General features: G+C 39.5%; 1 long non-coding RNA gene across 1 annotated transcript in view; it reads right to left on the reverse strand.

Moving 5' to 3' along the window:
- LOC122685374 overlaps positions 1–13,221 on the reverse strand; it is an 84,659-nt gene extending 71,438 nt beyond the window's left edge. The window contains exon 1 of the long non-coding RNA XR_006338368.1: positions 13,112–13,221. This is a non-coding gene — a long non-coding RNA (uncharacterized LOC122685374). The remainder of the gene's footprint in view (positions 1–13,111) is intronic.
- Positions 13,222–13,697: the final 476 nt, after the last annotated feature.

Consider the following 13,697-nt stretch of genomic DNA (forward strand, 5'->3'; position numbering starts at 1 on the left):
TTTTTTAAATTAGTCAGCTTTTTTGAAAATTATAAGGTATTGTGACTTCTTTTCTTACTCTGAATATTATAATTTTGTATTTGTAACCTTTGTCCTCTAAAGTGGTTTCTGCAAACTGTATAAACTTCAAGCTTCACAAAACTTGAATCTGTCCTTGCTGAAGAGAGGGCAGAAGATTGCTTTCAGAAGAAAAAATTTTATTAAATTGAAGGTGAAAGGACATTTATTGACAAAAACATAACCACTGAAGTTTTACATCTGTTTTCAACTTTCTTTTTTTCTTTAAAAAAATTTCTGGCTGCACTGAGCAGCATGTGGGATCTTAGTTCCCTGACCAGGGATGGAACCGCACACCCTGAAGTGGAAGGTGGAGTCTTAACCACTGGGTCGCCAGGCAAGTCCTTGTTTTCAACTTACTTGGCTTTCAGTTCTGCCTATATGAGTCTGATAAATGTTTTTACTGGTAATGAAGCTATTTAAAAGCAGGGACTATGTTTTAAGACCTTGTCTGGCTGCACCTCCAGTGATCAGCGAAGTAATCTGTATGTAAAAACATTGGTTTGCCATTCCCTTTGCCAGTGACCAGGCTTTGTCAGAACTCTCCACCATGACCTGTCCATCTTGGGTGGCCCTATAAGGCATGACTCATAGTTTTACTGAGTTAGACAAGGCTGTGATCCATGTAATCAGTTTGGTTAGTTTTCTGTGATTGTGGTTTTCATCCTGTCATCTGAGTGCCAAAGAACTGATGCTTTTGAACTGTGGTGTTGGGAAAGACTCTTGAGAGTCCCTTGGACTGCAAGGAGATCAAACTTGTCAATCCAAAAGGAAATCAATCCTGAATATTCATTGAAAGGATTGATGCTGAAACTCCAATACTTAGGTCACCTGAAGCAAAGAGCTGACACATTAGAAAAGATATTGATGCTGGGAAAGGTTGAAGGTAGGAGAAGGGGATGACAAGACGAGATGGTTGGATGGCATCACTGACTCAATGGACATGAGCTTGAGCAAGCTCCAGGAGATGGTGAAGGACAGGGAAGCCTGGCATGCTGCAGTCCATGGGGTTGCAAAGAGTTGGACACGACTGAATGACTGAAAAACAACAAAAACATATTGACTTGCTAATGTTTCTTTCCAGTGCTCTGATTCCAAAATAATTATACTTCCTTTTTATTTGAACAAACACAAAAGTCTAAGCTGGAGGAGTTAAACTATATAGACATACTATGTTTATAGTATGTCTCTGTTTATAGTTAAACTATATAGACATACAGTATGTTTATAGCACAACACAATGACCTAAGCCTTATCCATGGACTTGCTTATTTTGAATAATTATTATCTATTTGTTGAAACAGAGCTTTAAATAAAGTAAGAAACTTTTCCTGAGGTAAGATTCTTAGTAATGTAAGAAGTGTTAAATATAACCATGTTTTCTACATCCTTAAGAGCATATGTTTATTTTAGAGGTTGCTCTAGAAAAAAATGCATTTTAGGAAAGAGTTCATGTGAAATTACTCAGGAAGCAAATACTTGAATTATACTGTTTACACTGGCCTTTCCAGGAGAGATTTGGAATTCATGTTGCTTTGTCACTAACTGAAATTCATCCTCAGTGAGAAAGTCTGTGAAAATGAATTTGGCCAGCTTTGCCTAGAGATCATTGTCATTGCTCTGAGGAGAGAAGATCCTGTGGCTTCTGTGGCTTCTTCTAGAACTTCATTTTTCAGTTATGAGTGACACTTTTAATTCGGTTCAGTCACTCAGTCGTGTCCAACTCTTTGCAACTCCATGGACTGCAGCACGCCAGGCCTCCCTGTCCATCACCAACTCTTACAGTTTATTCAAACTCATGTCCATTGAGTCGGTGATGCCATCCAACCATCTCATCCTCTGTCATCCCCTTCTCCTCCCGCCTTCAATCTTTCCCAGTGTCAGGGTCTTTTCAAATGAGTTAGTTCTTCGCATCAGGTGGCCAAAGTATTGGAGTTTCAGCTTTAGCATCGGTCCTTTCAATGAATATTCAGGACTGACTTCCTTTAGGATGGACTGATTGTATCTCCTTGCTGTCCAAGGGACTCTTAAGAGTCCTCCAACACCACAGCTCAAAAAGAGACACTTTGGTACATTATTAAATATCACAGTTTTAGGCTTCTTGGGGTCTATGGGGACAAACACAAACAAACATGCCTTTATCTTTTGTACTTTCCTATTTGCCAAGTCACCTTTCTCAGCATAGCATCTTCATTGATGAAAACAAGAGTATTGTTCCAGAATTATCTCTGAGGTCTAAGCAGTTGTGACATTCTGTTATTCTAGGATCCAACTCTCTAAATTTTCAGACAAATGTTAAAGTCTTGACTAAATGGGAATAGTTTCCTGAAACTGAGGAATCTTCTTCAACTTATTGTGAAGGTTCTGACTTTAAACATTTCTTGGAATTTTCTGGGAAGAGGTAATGTTTTTCAAGATTCTTAGAAAGGAGGAGACTTTTCTTTCCTTCCAGCAGTTACAATGCCTTGCCTCAGAAGTCATTTTGGTTGGGAATATTTCTAGAAGTGGTTGAAAGGCCTCAGAACCACTTGGGGATTTACTAAACACAGACCACTGGTTCCCACTCCCATGCTTACTGTTCAGCTAGTTTAGGGCCTAAGAATGTGAATATCCCACAGGTTTCTAAGTAATGCTGATGCTGCTGGACTGGGACCAAACTTAGAGAACCAATGGTTTATAGCATTCACCCATTTAGTTGACCCTTCCTCTGAAGGGCAGAGAAAATTTAAGGTCTCTGGCCATTAAGCAGAATGAGGTCTACATATTCTTGTCTCGATAAGAACACATCCTCTCTCCCTGCACTGTGCCCCCCACCGACGCAGGCCAGAGGGAAAGCTGTAGCACTAGGCAGCCCAGCCAGACGGCAGATGCACATTTCCACTCACTTGCCTTAAGTATGGATTGGGGACTAGACAATACTTTGTTTTCACCAGTGGTTTATACTGGGAGATTTCTAATTTTAGTGGACTAGAGCCAAGTAGCATTCCTGACCTTCCATCCAGTTAATTATAAAAAGATTCTTGTTTAATCCCCTAATGTGGTTTTTCATCCATCTATTTATCTTCCCAGTCATTCACCTAAATAATCCCTAAGTATCCTAGAAAAATTGGAAAAATAAATGTAAACAAAAAGTTGAAAACATCCAAAATTAACCCAAGAAAACCACTTCCAAATCCACTACTTCAGAAAGACAGATTACAAAAATGTGATCATACTGCTCTGAAACATGCATCACCATCTACTGTGAACATCTTTCCATGTTAATAAATACATAATTACATCATCATTTTAATTTTAAGATGATATACTAATATTACATAGTATTAATATACAATATAAGTAATGATTTCCTAGTGTAAAAGATTCCAACAATCAGGAACATATGAAAAAAAGAGTCTTATCCTGAGAAAAAAGAACAAAGCTGAACTTCAGACTACACTATAAGGCTACAGTAACCAAAACAGCATGGTATTGGCACAAAAACAGAAATATAGATCAATGGAACAGAAGAGGGAGCCCAGAAATAAATCCATGAACCTATGGTCAATTAATCTACAACAAAGGATGCAAGAATATACAATGGAGAAAAGACAATTTCTTCAACAAGTGGAAAATCTGAAAAACTTCATGTAAATCGATGAAATTAGAACACCGCCTCACATCACATATAAAAATAAACACAAAATGGCTTAAAAACTTAAATATAAGACATAACACCATAAAAATCCCAAAAGAGAACACAAAACATTCTTAGACATAAACCATAGCAACATTTTCCTTGATTAGTTTCCCAAGGCAAGAGAGATAAAAGAAAAAGAAACAAAAAGGACCTAATCAAACTTACAAGCTTTTATACAGCAAAGGAAACCATAAACAAAATGAAAAGACAACCTACAGAATGGGAGAAAATATTTACAAATGATGAGACCAACAAAAGATTAATTTCCAAAATATATAAACAGCTCATACAACTCAACAACAAAAACAAACAACTCTATCAAAAATGGGCAGAAGACTTAAATAGACATTTCTCCAAAGAAAACATACAGATGGTCAACAGGCACATGAAAACGTGTTCAACATCACTAATTATTGGAGAAATGCAAATCAAAACCACAATGAGTTATCACTTCACTTCTGTCAGAATTGCCATCATCAAGAAGTCTACAAATAATAAATGCTGGAGAGGGTGCAGAGGAAAGGAAGGCTTCCTATACTGTTGGTGGGGATGTAGAGTGGTACAGTCACTATGGAAAGCAACATGGAGGTTCCTTAAAAATATATCTATGGCTGATTCATATCAATGTATGACAAAAAAAAATAAATTAAAAAAAAAAAATAGAGCTGCCATATGATCCGGCAATTACACTCCTGGGTATATATCTGGGAAGAACAAAAACACTAATTCAAAAAGATACATGCACCCCAATGTTCATAGCAGCCAAGACATGGAAACAACCCAAGTGCCTATCAATAGACAATAGGCTTAATAAATGCAGTATTCATGTACAGTGGAATATTACTCAGCCATAAAAAATAATGAAATATTGCCATTTGCAGCAACATGTATGGACCTAGAGATTATCATGCAAAGTGAAGGAAGTCAGAGAAAGACAAATATCATAAGATATCACTTATATGCAGCATATAAAAATAATACAAATGAATCTATATAAATAGAAACAGACTCACAGATGTGGAGAATAAACCTATGGTTACCAAAGGTGGGGGGGAGGGATAAATTAGGAGCATGGGGTTAACAGATACAAACTAGTATACATAAAATAGACAAGCAATAAGGATTTACTGTATAGCACAGAGAATTATACTCAATATCTTGTAATAACCTATGTGTGTGCATGGTAAGTTGTTTCAGTCATGTCCAATTCTTTGCAACCCTACGGATTTTAGCCCGCCAGACCCCTCTGTCCATGGGATTCTCCAGGCAAGAATACTGGAATGGGTTGCCATTTCCTCCTCCAGGGGATCTTTCTGACCTAGGGATTGAACCAGAGTCTCTTAGGTCTCCCGCACTGGCAAGTGGGTTCTTTACCACTAGCACCACCTAGAATATAATCTGCAAAAGACCCCTACTGAATCACTATGTTGTACATCTGAAACTAATACAATATTGCAAATCAACTAGCTGCAAAGTATTTTATTATACAGAAAACACCATAATTTAACTAGTTCCCTGTGAACATTTAGCCTTTAAGTTGCTTCCTCTTTTGCCTCTATAAGTAACACTATATTGAAAAATTTTGCCTATAGACAACTGTACATTTCTATGGTTATTTCCTCATTTTAATTTTAATATCCTTGTGTTTATGAGAGTAATGTATATATACAAAACTTAGAAATAATAAAAGCATTTTTTATCTGAGGCAATTATGACCAAGAGATGGTTAATTAACTGAAAAAGTTGATAAAGCAAGGAATTAAAGCAAAAAGAGGAATTTTATGAAAGATTCAGATGAATCTTTCAGATGAATCTAATGCTATTTAAATTGTTCTAGACTATAGAAAGGAAATAAAGTATCCAAACTATTTAAATTAAGCTAAGCTAACACTGATAAAAATATGCAACAATTACTGCACAGGGTAACTACAGATCAATCTCACTTATGAATATCAGTACAACAATACAAATGAGTATTAGCAAATGTATTTCAGTAGCACATTAAAAGAGTAATAACATTAACATTTAAGAATTCCAGGAGTGCAAAGATTATTCAATATTTGGGAATCTAAGGAGAAAATTAATATCTTTTCAATAGGTACTGAGAAGGCATTTGAGAAAATTCAATATCCCTTCTTGATAAAGATACAGTAAACTAGGACTTCCCTGGTGGTACACTGGATTAGAATCCACCTGCCAAGGCAGGGGACACACGATTCCATCCCTGGACAGGGAAGATTCCACATCCCTCGGGGCAACTAAGCCCGCATGCCACAACTACTGAGCCCACATGCCGCAAGTACTGAAGTCTGCGCGCCTAGAACCTGTGCTCTGAAACAAGAGAAGCGGCCAGTGAGAAGCTCCTGCACGCAACAAAGAGTCCCTGCTTGCCACAACTAGAGAAAGCCTGAGAGCAGCAATGATGACCCAGTGCAACCAAAAATAAATAAATAAAAATTTTCAAAGACACCATAAACTAGCAATAGGTGGACATTTTCTTAAAATGGCTTAATACAGCTGTCTCAGTCTAAAAGCCAGTAGTGAGCTTAATAGAGAAAGAATACACATTTCCATTAATATCAGAAACAAAGCAAGGATGTCTAGTGACACTGCAATTATTTAACATTATTTTTCAGGTACTAATTCAATCAGATAAAAGAGAGAAACTAGAGGTATATCTATTTTTAAATAGAAGAGCTAACATTCACTACCTGCAGATGAGGTAATTTTATACCAAGAAAGTTTAAGAAAGTCACATGAAAAATGATGTCAAACAATATGGGAAGTAATTTGGCTTGATAAAAAACAAAAACACCCAACAGAACTAAACAATCTTTTAAATAACAATAATCAATTAAAGGATGTAACAGGAGACCTTATTTGTATTGTAACTGAAAAAGTAAATTAAAATAAAAATTTTTTTCTTTCTAATTAAAGAAAAACAACACACCACTGAGGGATACAAAAGAGAATGTGGACAAATGAAAAGGCATGTTCTGCTTTTGAGTAAAAAAGATCAACACTGGGGTCATGTCAACTTTCCTTACTTTGTAGCAATCTCAGTAAAAATACCTTTAAGGAATTTTTTTGAGACCAATTAAGATGATTCTCAAGTTAATATGAAAAATAAATGGATAAGAATAGCCAAGATAACTGTAAAACAGAAGAGGAAAACCAACCCCGTTATTAAAATATTATAAAGTAATAACAATTTACACAGTGCAGTGTTGGCATATGATAGGCAGCTCAGTGGAACAGTCTAAAGTCCCAGAATCGACTTCACAGCTCATGTATGACTTTGCATATGACATTTACTATTGTTCTGGTATAGGATAAAGGTGCAGTTCAAATAAGAGGAGAAAAAAATAAATTATTCAGTCAATGGCATTGGGATAAATTCAGTAACTCTGGAAATACACTAAGTTGGATCCATACTTCATGTCTTACACCAAATAAAATTCAGGTGTGTCAACGACTTAACTATAAGAAGTAAAGAGAAGTAGAAAAAAGTATGGAGATATTTTCATCTTGGAGTAGGGGAATTTTCTAAGTATGATATGAAACTTAGAAGGTTTGAAAAACATTTGATAAATTGGACTATATAAAAGTCAAAAAGTTCAGTATGACAAAATTCACCGTAAGTCAAAATACAAATCAACTGGGTAGGGGGAGGCAGAATTTGCAATTCTTATCACACATAAAGGTTTTATTTTCCTGTTGTAATAAAGAGCTCCTACAAAACAATAAGAAAACTACCTACCTAAATACCTAAAAAAGAATGTGAATTGTTGAAGGAAAACATCAAAGATTCTTAAATATATGAAAAGTTACTCAATTTCATGCATAAGAAAATTCAAAAAAAGAAGAAAACCTGTAAATAACTAAAATTTTATAGGTCAATTTGGCCAATCTCATAAATTTGCTAACATACTGTGTAATAAGCATTATTACACATACTGAACGGAGTGTAAATTGGCACAATGACTATGAAGGGCAATTTGGCAATGTCTATCAAGATTATAGATATGAATGTACTTCCACCTCGTAATCATTTCTAGGAATTTAGCCAACAAATAGCTCTCATATGTGCGAATGATTCACTGCGGCATAATTTGTAATTATGAAAGACAGGAAACAATCTAACTGTTCAGCAATCGAAGTTTGGTTAAATGAATGATGGTATAGTCATGTAACAGAAAAACATGTCAAGCAACTATTGAAAAAAAGAAATGTAGTGACTTGGATTATTCTTCAAGATACAGTATGGCAAAGTACAGAACCATTTGTGTGAAAAAAGTAAGGGAACTAATAGAAATATATTTATTGTTGATTGTTTATGCATAAAATATTTGAGTGGATTCTCAGTATCTTATGACTAGACTAGATGCCATAGCCTGCTGCTGCTGCTGCTACTAAGTCGCTTCAGTCGTGTCCGACTCTGTGCGACCCCACAGATGGCAGCCCACCAGGCTTCCTCGTCCCTGGGATTCTCCAGGCAAGAACACTGGAGTGGGTTGCCATTTCCTTCTCCAATGCATGAAAGTGAAAAATGAAAGTGAATTTGCTCAGTTGTGCCCAACTCTTAGCGACCCCATGGACTGCAGCCTACCAGGCTCCTCCGTCCATGGGATTTTCCAGGCAAGAGTACTGGAGTGGGGTGCCATTGCCTTCTCCAATGCCATAGCCTAGATGGCTTAAATAAGAGAAATGAATTTTCTCACTGTTCTGGAGGCTGAAAGTGGGGATCAGGGTGTTGGTAGCCAGGTTCTGGAGGGACTCTCTTCCTGACTATAGATGGCTCTCTTCTCCCTGCAGGCTCACAAGGCTGAGAGAGGAGAAGCTCTCTGGTGTGTCTTTGTATAAGGACACTAAATCCAATACGGGGGGCTCTACTTTCCTGATCTCATCAAAACCTAATTATCTCCCAAGGGCTCTATCTGTAAATACTGTTACATTGAGATGGAGGTAATTAAGGCTTCAACATATGAATTTGGGGGGATACAATTCAGTATTTGATAATAATTACAATTAAGTAATTGATAATAGTTGTCTCTGGGCCCAAAGAGGGAAACAAGAGCTACAGAATAGGACTATAAAGGTGATTTTTCACTGTTTGTTCTTTATACCTCTGTAATTCTCCAACACCACCTGGGTGTCCAACAATTCCATTCAATTCTGATACTATTAATATTTACCTGGAGTTAGCATCAGATCCCACAAGTTCAAGGGCTCAGTTCCACAAAGCTGCCCTGACTTACGGATGCCAATCACAAGTCCCGGGCCACTTAGTACTTCTGGCCAACCAGCTATAAATCAGGGGTTCCCATGACCCCCTCCCTGGGTACAACAGTTTGCTAAAATGGCTCACAGAACTCAGGAAAACATTTACTAGCTTAGTATAAAAAATGCAAATGAACAGCCTAATGAGGTCCAGAAAGGTCCTGAGTGCAAAAGCATCTATCCCCATGGAGTTGGGGTGCTAGGTGCTTGTGTGCGTGCTTAGTCACTTCAGTCATATCCAACTCTTTGTGACTCTACGGACTGTAGCCTGCCAGGCTCCTCTATCCATGGGATTCTCCAGGCAAGTGTACTCGAGTGGGTTGCCATGCTCTCCTCCAGAAGATCTTTCTGACCCAGGGATCGAACTCACAGTTCTTACATCTCCTGCAGTGGCAGGCAGGTTCTTTACCACTAGTGTCACCGGGAAAGCCACCTGGGAAGCTCCGGGTGCCAGGTGGCTCAATGGTAAAGAACCCTCCTGCAATGCAGGAGATGTAGGAGACACGGTTTCAGTCCCTGAATCGGGAAGATCCTCTGGAGGAGGAAATGGCAACTCACTCCAGTATTCTTGCCTGAAAAATTCAGTGGACAGGGAGCCTGGTGGGCTACAGTCCATGGGGTCCCAAAGAGTCAGACACAACTGAGCACACAGCACATCCTCCCAGCACATGGATGTGTTCACCAACCTGGAAGCTCTCCAAGCCCTGTTTAGGGATTTTTTTTTTTTTTTTTTAGGGATTTTTATGGTGATTTCATTGTAAGGGTATGATTGATCAAATCACTGGCCATTGGTGATTGAACTTCATTTCTAGCCCATCTCCTCAACCCTCTGCAGAGGCAGAGGGGGTGGGGTGGGAGTGAAGTTCCAACCCTCTAATCAAGGCTTGGTCTTTTTGGAGGCCACTCCTGATCCTGAAGCTATCCAGAGGTCCATGAAGAGTCACCTAATGAGCACAAACTCGATTATGGTTGAAAGGGGCTTGTAACGAATAACAAAAGACACTCTCTGTCACACAGAAAATTCCAAGGGTTTTAGGAGCTCTGTGCCAAGAGGGCGTGGAGAAGGACACAAAGACCAAACATATATTTCCTATAGTATCATAATACCTTTTGAATTTTGATCTATGTATACACAGGCACATATACACTAAATAGTCTTAAAATATTGGAGAGGGGGAATGCTCAAGAAGCCTGAGTTAACCAAGTTCACATAACTTGTGAGGGTTAGACCTGGGCCTCAGATTTCCTTACTTCTATTTAAAGATTCTTTACAATACGTCATGATTATTTTTAATCTCTTTGAAGATGATACTGCTTTTGCAGCTTCAAGGATCTGACATTTCTAGTTTTTGTGTTTTAAAAAGATGAGTTCTCCAGACTTCGGGGAATGGGACACTTGAGGGAGATCAACATTCATGTAGTTTTTCTCCAATGATCAGTGCAATACATAGTATACAGAGACAGCTATTTATATCATGCAGATTGGAAAAGACTTGGAAACTGTCCCATCCAAAATACCTCTTTAGTACTCTGTCCAAAGACCTGAAATAAATTCTACTACTGTAAACCTCTTAAGAGCAGTGCAAGTATTTCTAAGGGACGTGTGTCTACATTCTGAATAACCACTACTAACACCTAAAAAAATGAATGTATTAGGCTCCTACCTCCAGCTCAGATTTCAAGAGCAAGTTCCTACAGGAATGGGACTAAGGATAATAAATTTTAGTAAAAAAGAAACTTCTAAGGATCAGTTTAATCATCTGTAAAATGAGTGAGCTGGACCAGTGTGTCCTCGGACTTTCTTCCTACAGGGCTCTGCTAAATACCTTATTTCATTTATTCCATGGAAAAACTGGGATATGTGGGAAAGGGGAGGGGGGTTGCTTTTCTCACTTGTCAGATAATGAAACTGAGGCTCGAAAGATGTGAATCTCTTGTCCAAGATCACCAGCCAAGGATTCTGTTTCGCATGATCATTTAACTCCAGGTTCAGTGACCTTTCCACTGTATCATACTTATTCCTCCATCTTTTGAGCCATACTACACAGTATGGTGCTGGGATTCAAAACTGAAAGATGAGGCTCCTGCCTGTTGGGGTCTGCAGCCATTAGAGAAGACAAATACTTAGCCACATTGTCAGCTCCCTGCTAGAGAGAGAGAGAGGGAGAGAGAGAAAAGGAGAGGGAGAGGAGGATGAAGAGTTGGGAGCGGGGATCAGCAAAAGCGTCACAGAAGAGGTATATCACTGAAGCTGAACTAGGAAGGATGAGCAGGTGTTTGGTATAAAGAAAGGTTGCACCAGTGCTCTCAGGTGAAAAGACTTGCACTTAAAGTGGAACACAAGGTTCTCTGTCAGTTTTCTGCTGCAGAAAGGCGGGGGAAACTGTGGGGCAGAAGGGCCTTTCAACCTCTTTTGGATAACATCATTTGTCATCCCCCTGTTCAGGTCTGTGCCAGATTGTTGAGGGTCATAGGCTCCTTCTAACTCCTCTGCCATCACTGTGCTTAGTTGCTCAGTCGTGTCCGACTCTTTGCTACCCCATGGACTGTAGTCCGCCAGGCTCCTCTGTCCATGTGGGATTCTCCAGGTAAGAATACTGGAGTGGGTTGCAATTCCCTTCTCCAGGTGATCTTCCGAACACAGGGATCAAACCCAGATCTCCCACATAGCAGGCAGATTCTTTACCATCTGAGCCACCAGGGAAGCCCCCTCTTCCATCCCTATGTGGTCCTTTATTTAAAGGGCTATATTATGAAAGAAGATGGAAAGTCACAGACAAGTAACAGACCATGCCATAACTTTTTCAGTGGCCTTTATACTTAGTTTTACTTTCCAGATTATGGTGTAGGGGATTGGAAGCCCTCTTGACGTTCTCACAAGACTCAGTAACACACCCAGATAACAAGTGAAAGACAAGAACCAGTTTTCATCATTGATCAAAAAAGAAATCCATCATGGCTACCGCCTGGACCAGCTGGAGCTTTGGGTGAGGGCTTCTGGAACAGGTTGCTACCTGATGGTTTTGAGACACCTCATTGTGCAACCCTCCCCTTAACATCCCAGTCTCACAAGAAACATACTTTAGAAGCAGAACTAAGAAGTATCTTTTTTCCCTTCCTCACACTTGCTTCAAAAAACAAGTTTTGACCACTTTGGTTAGCATCACGCTGACATACAACTGCCTCCAAGGTGTCTGGTTCTCCAGCTCACTTACAGACCTGGAAACACAAACACACGCAGAGAGACCTCTTGCACCTCCTTGAGTAAAATCCATCTTCTGCTACATTCTTTACATTTCTAACACAGATAAAATACTCAGGGTTCCTGGTCAAAACTCGAATTCATTTCACACTCTTAAAAGAGACAAAGGTTATTCCAAATCTTCTGCAAGTTCTACAAATGCTCTGTTTGTTTGCTTGCTTGCTTTTATGGTAAGAGGGGAACACTGCATTCACCTGAATCTTTAACACGTTGCAATTGTTTATAAATCAGTACTTTTAAAGCTACTCCAGAAAGAGTCCTTGGTGGGTGTGCAAGTGAAATGCACCCAAGAAAGACTGTGCTGTCTAGGATAAGAGAAAATTACATAGCTTCGGAAAGAGAGAGGGGAGGGAGAGTGAAGGCAAAAAAGAGGAAGGAGGAAAAGAGAGGACTCTGAGTGGCCAGGCTACCATCTTCCCTGTCACCCAGGCTTATAACTTCAGGGACTGCTCACCTCCTGACATTGATGTGACCTCCCCAGGCAGTCAAAACCTGGCATTCTTCCTTCTCTGCCATTTAAGTGGGAATTCCCTTCATTCTGTTCCTACTATCATATCTTTAACCTGGATCCTCAACACTGAACTCAGAATGTATCAGCTTCCTGGCTGACCTTCCTACCAACAAATTCTCTACCCTCTGTCACACTCCCACTATCAGACCAATCTTCCTAAACATTTTGTTCACCACACTGGACAGAGCCTTCAGTGGCTCACCACTGCCCTTTAACTAAAGCTCAAAAGTTTTAGCCTAGAATTCAAGGCCTCAGGCGTGTAGCCCTCTAACTTGTCCTTTTTGGCCTATCTTCATAGCATTAGCTTTTAGTAAACACTTACCAAGGGGCAGGCGCTCTGTTAAAAGCTTCTAAATGTTATTTGTCCTGTTGGAATCCCTTTCCAGGTAAGGCGTTATGACCCCCGCATTTGTGAGATCCTGTCGGGTAGCCATTGAGGGGGCTGAACATGTGATGCAGTCCAGCCAATCAGAGCATTCTTCCATCATAGGCCAGCCAATCAGAAAATTCCCTACCCCTAACAGGCCAACCAATCAGAACATTCTACTCACTGCCCGCCCCCCCCCCCCCACCCCCATCTCCAAGCCCAGCTGTAGGAAATTTGACTTTTAGGTGTGGGATAGAGTGGGTTTCTTTCTTCTGGGGCTAAATCTACACAGAAAAGCAGAAAAGAGAAGAGATAAAGAATGAGAGAGGCGGGGCGGGGCGGGGGGGGGGGGGTAGGCCTGATGATACTGTTTGTCCCTCTGGATCCCACCACACTGGCAGCTAGTTCTATATCCGGACTTTTCCCATAACGAGTCAAAAAGTCCCTTCCTTACTTAAGCTTGTTTGAGTCAGGTGTGATGTTATTTGCAACTGAAATGTTGATTAGAGCCCTTTACAGAGCTCTAATTTAACCCTTAACC

The sequence above is a fragment of the Cervus elaphus genome, chromosome 28, assembly GCF_910594005.1.
Source record: "Cervus elaphus chromosome 28, mCerEla1.1, whole genome shotgun sequence".
Taxonomy (NCBI): domain Eukaryota; kingdom Metazoa; phylum Chordata; class Mammalia; order Artiodactyla; family Cervidae; genus Cervus; species Cervus elaphus.